The 16,760-nt window shown below is 43.4% G+C and overlaps 2 pseudogenes; both read right to left on the bottom strand.

Moving 5' to 3' along the window:
• The window catches only part of LOC130088393 (uncharacterized), a 539,769-nt pseudogene that overhangs the window by 433,072 nt on the left and 89,937 nt on the right, over positions 1-16,760 (bottom strand).
• Positions 10,099-10,615, bottom strand: LOC130088439 (Ig heavy chain V region 914-like; annotated as a pseudogene).

Raw genomic sequence — 16,760 nt, 5'->3', positions numbered from 1 at the left:
AGAGATAGTCGGGATCACCTCTACGCATGGCTTGGGCTCTGGAACCACACTCCTTGAGAGAGGATGGACTCTTCACCACTCTGGAGTTGCCCATGGTGAGAGGCGACGGGCTGGTGTGGGTTTGCTTATAGCCCCCCAGCTCAGCCGCCATGTGCTGGAGTTTACCCCGGTGAACGAGAGGGTCGTTTCCCTGCGCCTACGGGTCGGGGATAGGTCTCTCACTGTCGTGTGTGCCTACGGGCCGAACGGCAGTGCAGAGAACCCGGCCTTCTTGGGGTCTCTGGGAGGAGTGCTGGAAAGTGCTCCGACTGGGGACTCCGTCGTTCTACTGGGGGACTTCAACGCTCACGTGGGCAGCGACAGTGACACCTGGAGGGGCGTGATTGGGAGGAACGGCCCCCCCGACCTGAACCCGAGCGGTGTTCAGTTATTGGACTTCTGTGCTAGTTACAGTTTGTCCATAACGAACACCATGTTCAAGCATAAGGGTGTCCATCAGTGCACGTGGCACCAGGACACCCTAGGTCGAAGGTCGATGATCGACTTTGTGGTCGTTTCATCTGACCTGCGGCCGTATGTCTTGGACACTCGGGTGAAGAGAGGGGCGGAGCTGTCAACTGATCACCACCTGGTGGTGAGTTGGATCCGATGGCGGGGGAGGAAGCTGGACAGACACGGCAGACCCAAGCGTACTGTAAGGGTTTGCTGGGAACGTTTGGCCGAATCTCCTGTCAGAGAGATCTTCAACTCCCACCTCCAGCAGAGCCACGACCGGATCCCGAGAGAGGCTGGAGATATTGAGTCTGAGGGGACCATGTTCTCCGCCTCCATTGTCGAAGCGGCGGCTCGGAGCTGTGGCCGTAAGGTCTCCGGTGCCTGTCGAGGCGGCAATCCCCGAACCCGGTGGTGGACACCGGAAGTAAAGGATGCCGTCAAGCTGAAGAAGGAGTCCTATCGGGCCTGGTTGGCTTGTGGGACTCCTGAGGCAGCTGACAGGTACCGGCAGGCCAAGCGGACTGCAGCCCGGGTGGTTGTGGAGGCAAAAACTCGGGCCTGGGAGGAGTTCGGTGAGGCCATGGAGAAGGACTATCGGCTGGCCTCGAAGAGATTCTGGCAAACTGTCCGGCGCCTCAGGAGAGGGAAACAGTGCCCTACCAACGCTGTTTACAGTGGAGGTGGGCAGCTGTTGACCTCAACTGGGGATGTCGTCGGACGGTGGAAGGAATACTTCGAGGATCTCCTCAATCCCGCCGTCACATCTTCTATTGAGGAAACAGAGGCAGGGGGCTCAGAGGTGGACTCGTCCATCACCCTAGCTGAGGTCACCGAGGTAGTCAAGAAACTCCTCGGTGGCAAGGCACCGGGGGTGGATGAGATCCGCCCTGAGTACCTCAAGTCTCTGGATGTTATGGGGCTGTCTTGGCTGACACGCCTCTGCAGCATCGCGTGGCGGTCGGGGACAGTGCCTCTGGGATGGCAGACCGGGGTGGTGGTCCCTCTTTTTAAGAAGGGGGACCGGAGGGTGTGTTCCAACTACAGGGGGATCACACTTCTCAGCCTCCCTGGGAAAGTCTATGTCAGGGTACTGGAGAGGAGAATACGGCCGATAGTGGAACCTCGGATTCAGGAGGAACAGTGCGGTTTTCGTCCAGGCCGTGGAACACTGGACCAGCTCTATACCCTCTACAGGGTGCTGGAGGGTTAATGGGAGTTTGCCCAACCAGTCCACATGTGCTTTGTGGATTTGGAGAAGGCATTCGACTGTGTCCCCCGAGGCGGCCTGTGGAGGGTGCTCCGGGAGTATGGGGTCCCGGGTCCTTTGCTAAGGGCTGTCCGGTCCCTGTATGACCGAAGCAGGAGCTTGGTTCGCATTGCCGGTAGTAAGTCAGACTTCTTCCCGGTGCATGTTGGACTCCGGCAGGGCTGCCCTATGTCGCCGGTTCTGTTCATAATTTTTATGGACAGAATTTCTAGGCGCAGCCAGGGGCCGGAGGGTGTCAGGTTTGGGGACCACGCGATTTCGTCTCTGCTCTTTGCGGATGATGTTGTCGTGTTGGCCCCCTCACACCAGGACCTTCAGTGTGCACTGGGACGGTTTGCAGCCGAGTGTGAAGCGGCTGGGATGAGAATCAGCGCCTCCAAATCCGAGGCCATGGTCCTCAGTCGGAAAAGGGCGGCTTGCTCACTTCAGGTTGGTGGAGAGATCCTTCCTCAAGTGGAGGAGTTTAAGTATCTTGGGGTTTTGTTCACGAGTGAGGGAAGGATGGAACGGGAGATTGACAGACGGATCGGTGCAGCTTCTGCAGTAATGCGGTCGATGTACCGGTCTGTTGTGGTGAAGAAAGAGCTGAGCCGTAAGGCAAAGCTCTCGATTTACCGGTCAATCTACGTTCCTACTCTCACCTATGGTCATGAGCTTTGGGTCATGACCGAAAGGACAAGATCCCGGATACAGGCGGCCGAAATGAGCTTTCTCCGCAGGGTGGCTGGGCGATCCCTTAGAGATAGGGTGAGAAGCTCGGTCACTCGGGAGGAGCTCAGAGTAGAGCCGCTGCTCCTCCACATCGAGAGGGGTCAGCTGAGGTGGCTCGGGCATCTGTTTCGGATGCCTCCTGGACGCCTTCCCGGGGAGGTGTTCCGGGCACGTCCCACTGGGAGGAGACCCCGGGGAAGACCTAGGACACGCTGGAGAGACTATGTCTCCCGGCTGGCCTGGGAACGCCTCGGTGTCCCCCCAGAAGAGCTGGAGGAAGTGTCCAGGGAGAGGGAAGTCTGGGCATCTCTGCTTAGACTGCTGCCCCCGCGACCCGGCCCCGGATAAGCGGAAGAAGATGGATGGATGGATATATATATATATATATATATATATATATATATATGTACGACGCTGCCAGATAACTGGTTACCAGATAACACGTGATCAGCGTCTTACGTCAACAGCGTCACCGCGGACTCGTGAAGAGAGAATGACAACAGAACCGGAAGAGAATACAATGATGAATAAAGTCATAGTTTTTGTTATTTTTGGACCAAAATGTATTTTCGATGCTTCAAAAAATTCTAACTAACCCACTGATGTCACATGGACTACTTTGATGATGTTTTTATTTCGTTTCTGGACAAGGACAGTATACCGTACACACATTTTCAATGGAGGGGCAGAGAGCTCTCGCACAAAATCTCAAATATCTTAAACTGTGTTCCGAAGATGAACGGAGGTCTTACGGGCTTGGAACGACATGAGGGTGAGTCATTAATGACATAATTTTCATTTTTGGGTGAACTAACCCTTTAACATATTGTTCTCTTATACCTACACGGAAGTACACTACAGAAACGTACACCGTAATTTCGATTTACTTACGCAGTTGTTTGCGGGTCGTAATATAAAGTGTTACCCTGCCTTTCAACATATTTTTATTCTTATTTACTAGTTCAGAGACATAGTAGCTAATAATGAATTTTTACAAAAATGTTGATATAGCTTTTCCTAAAGCTTCTTTACTACTTGCTGCATGATTTCTGTCTGAAAACCTGTTCAAAAGATCAGCATTTAAAGATATTCAATAATGACAATGTAACATTTAACTTTCCAGTTGTTAAAAAAATCACACATTGGAATGCCATAGAAATGAAAGCTTTAGCGCAAGTTCTGCCGGGAAGACTTAATTGTTACGTCATTCATTACCTTCTCATCTATCCAATTGCGTCTAACATTGTGGTATAAAAGATGGGTACTTACACATGTCTGAGTTCGCAGATGCTGACGCTTACATTCATGCTCTCGTTCAGTCGCGTTCATTCATGCTCTCGTTGAGTCGCCAGCCAACATGTTTCAGGACACGCATATTGTTTACTATTATTGAGTTCAGACGATGGATATGTCCCGCCATATCTCCTGCTACACGTCGAGGTTCCCGCGTTTAGTATGGTTTAGTGCCGCATCTCCCCGTATGCACAGTGGTCTTCGGAGAGTTTTTGATCAGCCAAGGTCTCTCATGAGAAGTTCTGCTCTCTAGGCCTAAAACACCCTGGGTAGCCAGTTTCCATTTTCCGTCATCAAAAGCCTCAACAGCGTCAGCTCAGCCAGGATAATCCGGCAGGAAGAGATCTATGTCATCCTCAACAACTTGTCCAGCAAAAGAACCTCGCTGTCTGCACGGGTGCATTATCCCGCAGATCACCGATCCACCGACATGAATCATCAACTCTGCAAGCCACGAGAGGCGATCTTCTCTCGCTGGTTCAAGTTCAAGCTCCACTTCCAAGGCTTTCAAGTCGGTTTTTCAGTTTTGGTAGGCGCTTCCACCAGCCACTGTTAATATGTCCCCTCTATCATGATTAAACTTCATCCAGGTAAGTATTTCTCCGTTGCTTCCTACACCAGCGGCAGAATTCAAATTGGAGTCCACGGTGGCGTACGTGTTCATAATTACTACTGATCTGCAGACTGCAACGGGGCCCGATAGCTCGCCTTAAAGGGAAAATGTTCATAGCAAGTGTAAACCAGTTTCGCGTCACCGATATTCCACAGTAGGCTACAGTGATCTAATAATATCAGCGTTGTCGATACCGTTTGCAAATACCCACTAACAACCGAGTAACTGGTTTAAAAATAAATAAATAAATAAACCTGAGCTAAGAGAGCAAGTTGTTCATTGGCTGTTATGCATTCTGTAGTGGATATCTCTACAATGGCAGTTAATTACATATTTACATAAGTGTGGTAATTTCACAAACAACTATTTTCAACATAGGCTACTTTAAAATCATATTATTAGTCCCCTAATGGAAATTAGATCTACAATATGGAAATGTGTACAATTGCTGTAATATTCAACCTTCCTGGTGACTACTTAATCCACTGATATGTGTGATAGAAATATTTTATGTGATGGGTATTTCCACATTAATGTACAGAAAAATGCAAACTAAGGATGCTCCTGTCAAAGGCCACATATCCTTAGCAAAAACTGTTAACTCAGTAGAACTAACAGTCATATTAGTTTTATCAAGTCAAACCAATCAAACAGAACTAATCAGTGAAGGAGCCTCGAGTGGCATTGTCTTTGCTCAACTCAACTGTATGATTTACATGTTCATGTATCTTTCTATTCAAGAGTCTCAACTATTGTTGTGGCCAGCGAAGAGTGGGGCTATTTCTGCAAAGAGCTACTTGGGAGCCATGTCAGGCATATGCTGCACATCTGAGAAAAGGATTCTACGCTCAAGACAACAGATCAAGTATCATTTAGGTAATGATAGTAGCTTCTTGACAGGACGCCGTCACCTTACTTCAGGTAAGTACCGTATTAAGAAGTCAGATTTAGCCGGTTTAAGAATTTAATAAATAAAATTAAAAAACACACACTACTAGACAAAGGGTGCACGTCCAATCTCAGATTCAGATATCTAGATCAGTAAAGGCTAGATGAATCTTCTAAGCTTACTCAAGGTTCGTTTCGTCCGCTCTTCACAAAATCATTCTATAGCGGTCGTTAGCATCCTTAGAGATATGACGTGGTCGCAAAATATATTATCGTTGTGCTAACAAAGCATGGTTGTCATCAAGGCAGATCTTATTGTTAGGCGATCATGCCATTCCTGAGACGTTAATTTGGCTATCAATCGTCTTTAATCTCATAATTAAGGTCGTGCTTATTCCTGCCAATGCAAAGCCATAGCTACGCGCTTTCATTCTTGTTACAGGCTTTCAGACGGCTTTTGCCGTTCAGCAACCCGGATCCATCACCCTGCCCTCTTCTAACAGAGTTTATGTTAAATTAGTAATGTTTTGCTTTTCTTTTCAGATTCCTGTTTTCACATCCTCATCATCACGGCCGATTGTTCCTTCCTCGTCTACAATTACGAAATCGTAATTTAATATTTCTTCCATTCATAGTTTGCTCGCAGGCATTCAAATTCACGCAAGTATTTTAATACTAATTATCCAACTCTGTTCACCATATCTTCTCTTTGTTTGCTACTTAAGGCATAGCCAAGACCTGTAGTAAACCTCCGATAAACGCCTGCCAATCACTTTGTATCACAAAGATAAAAATGTGTATAATTGTGCCCTTTTCGCAGGATATGTGTTCAAGTTCATTTATTTATATAGCACATTTATACAGCCGCTTAGACAGACCAAAGTGCTTTACAGAACACACAAATAAGAAAAGTAAAACAGCAAAATATGTGGTGGGTCTCCGGTGTGTATATGGGGTTTGGCTCGGAATGCCCACAGATAATTTTGAATAGCATGTTGGAATGGTCATTTCGAAGTGATTAAGCATATCGTTTTGTCTATCCCTTTGGATGTGGCAGGGCTGCTACTCCCGGCACAGGGGTCAGAGTTTCAACAGCTCGTTTTGCAGCTCCGATTACCTCTCACCAACAATTTTAAACTTTTCGCTTTGTTCAACCGGGATCATTCAAGATGGAGAGACTCAAGTGTCAACATATAGACAACATTCCGGATGGTCGTTGATGAATTACGTAGCTCATCGTAGCTGTCTCTAGTCACTAATTAGCTTATTCTGTCTCGATTTCTTTAAATCATGTCCCGTGGGCAGGATTCATGTAATTTAGGTTGTGATGCACTAACCCAGGAGGAATTTCGTTAGCTCCTCTCAGCGCTGTTGTAGTCTTTAAAAAGCAATTCTTAAATGAATTTCTCCCATTGCTTGAACTTTGAGTGTTGTAACCTTGAAGATGTTGGTTATGCTTATACGGCAACATTTCACACTAAGTAAGTTAGAAAAGCAAAATTCATCCAACCCCCTTTTTATTACTTCCTGTCTGCAATGGTCTCTTTTCTATTGGTATTCAGATTGTAGCTGTCTGTTACAGCGTCATGGCTCATGCATCCAGGGGATTCACTCCAGGAGCTAAATACTCCGATTTCCCCATGGTCTTTTCTAATTACGTTCCTTATCTAATTCCTTCTAAGAATGACTATAAAGGCTTTGCATCACATTATCAATTTATAAATTGGGATTAAAATCTGTCCCTTCTCATCTATGATCAAATTTCTATTTATCATAACTAACGGAGCACTACTCTTTAACCTGGTTCAGGATTCGTCAGTTCTGCCTCAATAGCTGCAGTCTAACTCCCTCCCAATATACTGGTCATCCCTTCAGGATCTGGGAAGCCACTACAGCAGCTGATCGTGGCTTTCCACTTCAGATATTAAGATCCTGGGCAGATTGTCTTCCTCTGCATTAGAGTTTAATAAGATCCGATCTAAAGATCATTCTCGAAGCTCAGCAAGCATTGCAGTAACGATTCAGGTAAATTCCTATGCAATTACTGGTGGTGGTGTATGCTTTATCTATCTGGTGATTGTCTCAGCTTGAATAATTCGCCTCGCGCCATCGCCGGCTATACGGTCCTTAGGGGGCCTGCTTTGCGCAGCCTAGTGGCTTGTCTATGCACGTTCAGTTTATGCGCGGCTCTAGCAGCCTAGTGGCTCAGCAATCCTTGTCTATGTGGCTCAGCGTGGCCTCTTTTTTATGTGGCTCAGTGCGGCCTCGTCTCTGTGGGGGGCCTCGTCTCTGTGGGGCTCAGCGCGGCCTCGTCTCTGTGGGGCTCAGCGCGGCCTCGCCTCTGTGGGGCTCAGCGCGGCCTCGCCTCTGTGGGGGTCAGCGCGGCCTCGCTCTGTGGGGGTCAGCGCGGCCTCGTCTCTGTGGGGCTCAGCGCGGCCTCGTCTCTGTGGGGCTCAGCGCGGCCTAGTCTCTGTGGGGCTCAGCGCGGCCTCGTCTCTGTGGGGCTCAGCGCGGCCTCCTCTCTTTGGGGCTAAGCGCGGCCTCGTCTCTGTGGGGCTCAGCGTGGCCTCGTCTCTGTGGGGCTCAGCGCGGCCTCGTCTCTGTGGGGCTCAGCGTGGCCTCGTCTATGTGGCTCAGCGTGGCCTCGTCTTTATGTGGCTCAGCGCGGCCTTGTCTATGTGGCTCAGCGCGGCCTTGTCTATGTGGCTCAGCGTGGCCTTGTCTATGTGTCTCAGCGTGGCCTCGTCTCTGTGGCTTAGCGTGGCCTCGTTTTTATGTGGCTCATCGTGGCCTTGTCTATGTGGCTCAGTGTGGCCTCGTTTTTATGTGGCTCATCGTGGCCTCGTTTTTATGTGGCTCATCGTGGCCTTGTCTATGTGGCTCAGTGTGGCCTTGCCTATGTGGCTCAGCGTGGCCTCGTCTCTGTGGCTCAGCGTGGCCTCATTTTTATGTGGCTCATCGTGGCCTTGTCTATGTGGCTCAGCGTGGCCTCGTCTGTGTGGCTCAGCGTGGCCTCGTTTTTATGTGGCTCAGCGTGGCCTCGTTTTATGTGGCTCAGCGTGGCCTTGTCTCTGTGGCTCAGCGTGGCCTCGTCTCTGTGGCTCAGCGTGGCCTCGTTTTTATGTGGCTCATCGTGGCCTTGTCTATGTGGCTCAGCGTGGCCTCGTCTGTGTGGCTCAGCGTGGCCTCGTTTTTATGTGGCTCATCGTGGCCTTGTCTATGTGGCTCAGCGTGGCCTCGTCTGTGTGGCTCAGCGTGGCCTCGTTTTTATGTGGCTCAGCGTGGCCTTGTCTCTGTGTGGCTCAGCGTGGCCTTGTCCCTGTGGCTCAGCGTGGCCTTGTCTCTGTGGCTCAGCGTGGCCTCGTCTCTGCGTGGCTCAGCGTGGCCTTGTTCTGTGTGGCTCAGCGTGGCCTTGTTCTGTGTGGCTTAGCGTGGCCTCGTCTCTGTGTGGCTCAGCGTGGCCTTGTCTCTGTGTGGCTCAGCGTGACCTCGTCTCTGTGTAGCTCAGCGTGGCCTTATCTCTGTGGCTCAGCGTGGCCTTGTCTCTGTGGCTCAGCGTGGCCTCGTCTCTGTGTGGCTCAGCGTGGCCTTGTCTCTGTGTGGCTCAGCGTGACCTCGTCTCTGTGTGGCTCAGCGTGGCCTTGTCTTTCTGCGACTCAGCGCGGATCATCTTAGCTTGGCTCAGCGTTTATAAAAATAAATAATCAAAACGAAATATATATGATTCCATGTTATAAGCGTTAGCAAATGCGCTATTTCAGCAGCAGAAGTATCTTGCATTAAAAGTAAAGCATACTCCACTCTGCTCATTATAGAGTTACTGTTCCCACAATGATATCAATGGAACTCTCTATAATAAACTATTGACCTATGGAATTGATAGGTCCATTTCTACCTAGCCGTCGCTAACTTTTTTTCTTTTTTTTTTTTTTTTCTCTCCTATTTAGGAACTACACAACATACAGCTGGTGGGTATACTTTTCTTTTCCGTTCTTTGGGGGTGGGCTCCGTCCAGTGGAATTATCTTCCACCTCTTCTTGGGGGTCGGCTGCGCCCCTGCCTTCATCTTCAGGCAGGAAATGCAGAATCCGTACCCTCGGATCGCGAGTTACGGACGGGGCCTACGCCAAAGAACTCTATTGCATATATTGCTTGCTGGGCTGCTAATAAATGGTTTATTGTTCCAATATTATTTTCCCGAGTCTTTCTGGTAGAAATGAAAGCTTTAGCGCAAGTTCTGCCGGGAAGACTCAATTGTTACGTCATTCATTACCTTCTCATCTATCCAATTGCGTCTAACATTGTGGTATAAAAGATGGGTACTTACACATGTCTGAGTTCGCAGATGCTGACGCTTACATTCACCTCCACCCTCCCCACCACCAAGTTGGTTCCTTCCATCCATCCTCCCCACCACCACCAGGATGGTCCCTTCCTATACCTCACGGGGGGTCGGCTGCGCCCCTGCCTTCATCTTCAGGCAGGAAATGCAGAATCCGTACCCTCGGATCGCGAGTTACGGACGGGGCCTACGCCAAAGAACTCTATTGCATATATTGCTTGCTGGGCTGCTAATAAATGGTTTATTGTTCCAATATTATTTTCCCGAGTCTTTCTGGTAGAACTCAGCTGCATTTTAATTTGTGAATGTTTTGTTTTGTTGTTGCATGAATTCGGGTATGCTTATAATGCTTGTTGTCTATTTAGAAAGACCTCCACGAAGAAGTAGTTAAGGATTTAAATCAATATTTTAATAAAGTAAAAATCAACAAAGTGGCTTGTTAAAAAAGTAACAAGTGCTCTTTGGCCCTCAGAGACATGCATAGTTTTTGTTCAGCCCTGCAGACTTTTGTCTTACTGTGAATCTCTTGCACAGTAATAAACAGCTGTGTCTTCAGTCTTCAGGCTTTTCACCTCTAAATACAGCATGTTTTTGCTGGTGTCTTTTGTGATGGAGAACTGGCCCTGTAGAGACTGAGCAAAACTAGTGCCAGTGCCACCGTCAATACGGCCAATCTATTCCAGTCCTCTCCCTGGTTTCTGACGGATCCAGGTCATCCAGTAGCTGCTCACTGAGAATCCAGAGACACCGCAGGACAGAGTCACTGATTCTCCTGGTCTTTTCACCACAGAATCTGAGGAGCTCAAAGACTGACCACTAACACCTGAAAAACAGAGGAAAAATCACGTTAGATGATTTAGAACAATGAAATAATAATCTACTACAAATGGGAGTTTCTCACATGCGATAATTATCAGTATGAGTCCATACAGTAGCATCTCCATTACAACAGAAAAACTGTCAAACTAAAAGGCAGTAAAACAGTAATAGGTTACACTGCAGCTGTTTTAGTCTCTGGTCACATGCTTATAACACAATCTTTCAAGAGACAGGGAGACGTTGACCCTTCCCACAAAATAATTTGCATCTTTTTGAGGTTTGCAGACTTACACTGTAGTATCTGAATATCTAAATGTTTTTACAGTAAATTAGGTAAAAAGTATTAACTTGTATTTGATAAATGATAAATATTTGGGCCCGTATGTATAAAACTTCTAAGAAATGCTCTTAAGAATAGTCTTAAGCTTTGACTTAAGTGTCAAAAAATACTTAGTAAAAAGTAGGTCTTCTCTAAGAGTATACTTTTATAAAGCAGCTAAAAGCAACTTTCAGTAAAGTATAAGACTGATTCTTAAGTGCTGACTGAAGTGGGACTTAAGTGCTGTGAACTAGTAAGGACTACAATGATGTTAACCCGAAATGGCCGCCCTCAACCTCTGAATCAGATAAAACAATACGGAAAATCCCTTCATATTTATACAGTACATTGTCCCCTATTTTTAGTCTTTTTTTACAGTGTTTGTAATCTTTTTAATGGGGTATAAATATCAATCCAGATGTTATTTTTTCTTGTGGATTATTTTTGTTATTGTGCATCAATGTATCAATGGTTTGACTGCATCTGACTAGAGATTAGAGCGTGATTGTGAAACAGTTGTTATTTTCTCATGTGATAGTCAGTGGGATTTCCTGAGAAGCGATCACAACTGAGGTGATCAGAAGCCTCAAAAACTGCTCAGAAAAACGTCCAGTTACACCAGAGGGCTGAAGAACAATAAATCCCATAAAGAACGATAAAAAGTGCTGAGCTTTCATGTCTGTGAGGGAGAGTTCAGAAGTTGTGTGCCACTGGGCCTGCTAGAGAAATATGCCGAACTATATGCATATGGTCCATCAAACTAGTATTTGAAGCAGCTGGTTGTGATTCCACATTTATCTGCTTTGGAGGCTGGATTTGCAGCTTATCAAGAATCATTTAAAGAATCATGGATTTATAAGGTGCATATGGTGCATGTTTGGTTTATTATTTTGAAAATCATACTGTATCTTCAGCTTTTTTGTTAAAATAAGCTCCATATTGACAGCATATTAAAGGTAATTAAGTTTTAGTGGTAGAAAGGTAATGAGAAAAAAAACATAATCAAGTCCATTATTAATATAAGAAAATGTAGGCTAGACTGGACAGATATTTCATACTGAGACATGCTGTGGGAAACAGAAGTCAGTATTGATTTACTGAGTTGAGCAAGTATGATTCGAAATAAGGAAATCATTTTAATATTACCAGGTTTTTGAGTTTAATCTATCAAAACACTTCAGACAGGCCTTATGTCACTTCAGAGGCTCTTCCCTTTTTTCAGTGTAACTCAACCATGTCCACTTCATTTCTCATGAGTTTTTGAGCAGCTGTCTGTATTAGTGTTTCCACAGTGTCTGTTGCACAGTAATACACTGCAGTGTCCTCAGTCTTCAGCTGATTCATGTGCAGATAGAAATTAGAGCTGTCCTTAGTTGCAGTGAACCTGCCCTGGACTGACTGAGCTGAGCTCTTATCAGAATCTGAATAATAATAAATAATCCATTCCAGTCCTTTTCCAGGTGCCTGGCGGATCCAATACATGTAAGTGCCACTAAGAGTGAATCCACTACATGCACAGGTCAGTTTGTGGGAACCTCCTGGAGCCACAACTACTGACTGTTCAGACTGTGTGAGCACAACCTGAGAGTCAATACCTGTGGATAATTATTATTTTTTTTTTTTTACAAATAATTAGGATCATGTATTTATTTACAATAAGAAAATAGTTTATTTTGTCCAGGGAATATACTTACCAGACACTGCGGCCAGCAACAGATACAAAGTGAACATGATTTATATCAAGGCTGAATAAGTTCTCCAGTGAACAGTGCAGTTGTTTAAATATGAAACAGACATCAGATAATTTGCATTGAAATCCTGATAGCAAATAATGAGGAGTCTGTGGAGATTGAGACCATTGAGGTTCATTTCATGGGCAATAGTACCACCTCTTGATATATATATATATATATATAATTTTTTTTTTTCTGCATGTGCATGTAACTTAATATGAGTTTCTTCAAACAGATACAGTGACGTGTTTTGGTGAGAGTGGGTACAGGACTGTTTTAGTAATGGGCAGAGCCTCTGCAATGTTCTGTTGTTAAGACAGACTCTGTAGACCTATTCGCTTTTTTTTATGTTATAAACATCACCAAACAACAGACATAAGCTTTACATAAGCTTTATTAAGCTTTACAGACATAAGCAACATAAGCTTTATTGAAATGTTCTTATTCAAATATTACAATCTCTAGAAATGCTGTTTTCTAGATCATCAATCATTATTAAATGTGAAAATATCTCTTTATACTGTCTTGGCAGTTTTTGTGTACAGTTCTGCAGTCATTTCAGTCACTGTGTCTCTCGGGCACACAATAGTACACAGCAGTGTCTTCATTCTTCAGGCTGTTCATCTGCAGATACACCTGCTTCTTACTGTTATCTCTGGAGATGGTGAACCGTCCTTGGACAGACACAGAGAAGCCAGTAACAGTAATGTAAAACCCAAAACGTTATTCTCCATATTGTTGTACTGAATTATCGAGATGTACAGTGATACAGAACTTATTATGAAGGTTCAAGATGAAGATTAATTTTGCATAATCTAATTAAATATTCAGTTAGGGATGTACTAAATTTGAATAAGAGCATAATATTACTGAATCAGATATGTATTATGGATCCATACAAGGTATAAAAAGTAATAAACTCAAATCTTTGTATTTCGAACTCTAATATTTATTTATTTATTTAGTTCTTTGATGTGTATCTAGTATTATTCTGGTATCTGGTATTCTGGTATCTAGTATTATTCGGTTAGAACGGTGTCGTGTTAGCGGCCCTTACGTTAATAACTAATGATCTTCGCAACGGAAGTGAATCAATCAAGACTATCTTTAGCTGGACAATAACTTTGTGCTGTGGTAAAGCCTAAACAATCTGTTACGGTAATTTCTATTATCACTGTAGCTTTGAAACAATACATAAGAGCGCTTTATAAATGAAGGTGACTTGACTTGACTAAATGATTTTAAATTAAAAGCAAATTAATTAATAATTAACATGGTTTTGTGTCATTTTCAAATATATATATATATATATATATATATATATATATTTGGAAACATTATTTTAAGGTAAAAAATGTTACATAGTGTTGCTTTAAAGTGTCTGATGATTAAGGTCTTACCATGGCATTCAACTTCCAAACTAGTCATGCATGTAAAGTGTTTGTGCACGTGTTTTTTGCACAAGCATTAAACTGGTATTCATCACAGTGCCTGTATACCGAACACAATAATACACAGCCGTGTCCTCAAATTGCAGATTTTGTCCTTTAAGATATACTGTGCTTGTAGATGTGTCTCTGGAGATGGTGAACTTATTTTTCAGTGAATCCTTGTAGTCTATGCTACCAACAGCATGGATCATGCCAATGAACTCGAGGATCTTCCCCTGAGCTTGTCTAATCCAGGAAGGTGCCTTGGAGCCATCACTGAGAGCGTAACCTGATACTTTACAGGAAATGGTAAAAGATTCTCCAGGTTTTACCGAAAGTGAGCTTGGTTGGTTGTGTTCTACAGTGCTGCACACATCTGCAAATTAAGCACAAATATGTTAATTTTGAAATTGACTTAGAAATTGACATGGTTATTATGGTTGAATCAACAGTTTAATGCTGCTCTAAAAACATTGAAGAATTGTACTCACAAGGCATGACAGATAATAGGAGAACAGACAGATAGAACATGATTTTATGAGTGGTTCTTCTCTGCTTCGTGGGAGCACAATAAATATTCACAGCCAAGGATGGGCTGGGTATATAAATACTGGAGAATTTGCATTGAGTATTGGGTACATTTCCACCATGTGTGTACAGGGTGAATATTAAAGGAATAGTTCACCAAAAAAAAAAAAAAAACATTCTGTCATAATTTACTCACTCTCATATCATTCTCATGTCGACCCGTATGACTTACTCTCTTCTGTGGAACAGAAAATGTGATTACTCTGGCTGTTGTTTCCATTTAAAGAAAATAAAAAAGTCTGTCAAACTCCAAAATGACAAAATAAAAAGCATTAAATGTATCATTTTATGTAGTCTTTATGAAAACTATAGTTCATTTATCAACAACCAAATTTGGAAAGAGCCTGGATTTGTATTCTAAAGTAAAAAGCATTATAACTGAAGTCATTGTAAGCTTTTGAGGTTTTTGTACGTTTTTGGATAGTAATTCTTTCCGATGGATTTGGTAACAATTGAGTCATTACTAGTGGATAAGGATAACCATGATCTTCACTTCAGAATTAATTATGTATTATTTATTTTGTATTATATATATTCATATTAATTATGAACCTGTATACAGTAGTTATCCAGAAGGTATGAAAAAAGTATACTTATCAGCTAATAGTGAAGTACCTCATTCAACTGAGCATTATTACTTACTAATTTGTTAATCAGATCTGTTTCTTGTTAGTTAATAGTAGTTATTATAATGTTAATAGTGCATTACTCATTTGTTCCTGCAGTTATTCATTAATGATGGAGCAGTATTCTAAAGTGTTACCAAACACTTAAAGATAACTGATTTACACACGCAATACATTACTTGACCTACGTGTGCAAAATATTTATTTATTTTACTTTAACACACAAACTTTGGTATTTTGTCATAAGCTATTGTATACTACTACAAAAAGTCTGAAAGGTTTTATGTTTGTTTTATTGAAATGAGTTTGTTGAAGACAAACGTGTCTTGTGAAGGTCCTATGTTGTGGCACAGTGTATTGCGAGCACAATAATACACAGCTGTGTCTTCAGTGTTGAAGTTTTTTCCAGTTAAAATAACTGCATTGCTGGAGGATTCAGCTGAGAAACTGATCTTATTTTTCAGTGAATCTTTGACACCATTGCTACTGGAACTATAGAACCAGCCAATCCACTCCATTGGTTTTCCACTTGAATGTCTGATCCAGTTTGTGTAGCCACCGCCTGAGGCTGTATATCCAGTGATCTTACAGGCGATGGTGAACGTGTCCCCTGGTTTTACTACCATGACAGGAGGCTGATTCAGCTCAATACAGAAAAGACCTACAATCATTAAAGCATTATATTAGTAATACAAATTGAGTATTTTTCAAATTGACTCCATTTTCTATATTTATTTTTTGTGTTGAGCTGAAGATACTCACAGTGTGCAGTTGCCACAACCAGCAGTATTGAAAAGCACATGATTCTGGTTGTATTTCACTGTGGCTCTGTGAAACACTAAGAGCCTTTATTATGTCTGTGTGCTCCTGTTTACACGAGAGAAGGACGGAGATTTGCATTGACGTAAATTGTATCTGTCGATAGTTTGTGTAATATTTATAAACAATGATGCAAATTTATTTGCCTGACATCGTATTCTTGATGTATAAAATAAAGTCTCAAAGAGAAGCAAGATACACGTGTTTATTCATATTTATGGTGTAAATATCTTACTACTACTGACACATTTTATCAACATTGCAGTCTATTTTGCTTATTATAAATTATTAATTAAAATGATCAAATATATTCTGTTTGTTTCTTTTTGACACTGGTTTTATTAAAAATGGTAACTCTAACAGTTTGACTCCTTTGTTTTCCCCTTTTTCTTGTATTTTGGTTTAGTCCTTTTCTGTTTTCCCGCCACTCATCTGTTACCATGTCTACCATTATCAGTTCATCTTCATCACCTGTGTCTTGTTAATCACCTTCATCTGTGTCACCTGGTTTGGTTCATCAGTGTCTGTATTTAGTTCGTTCAGTTCTGTTTGTCTTCGTTGGTAGTTATAGTTTCATGGATGTGTTTAATGTGTGTGATCCAGTCCGTCATCCTGCCTGTCTGTACCTGTGAGTGACTTTGGAGTAAACTGTTTGCATTTGAGCTTTCGCCTCTGTGTCCTCCTTCACTCGCACTACAATCCGTGACAGTAACAAGGATGATAAATCTAATTATAGAAATTCCATCTGTCATTATTCAGCACATGAACAATTTACAGATCTCAACGCAGCACTACAGAAATAAAATGTTGGTGTACT

Source organism: Rhinichthys klamathensis, unplaced genomic scaffold (assembly GCF_029890125.1).
Source record: "Rhinichthys klamathensis goyatoka isolate OS25496 unplaced genomic scaffold, OSU_Roscu_1.1 h1tg000119l_1, whole genome shotgun sequence".
NCBI classification, from domain to species: domain Eukaryota; kingdom Metazoa; phylum Chordata; class Actinopteri; order Cypriniformes; family Leuciscidae; genus Rhinichthys; species Rhinichthys klamathensis.
This window is presented reverse-complemented; position numbering and strand designations above follow the sequence as displayed.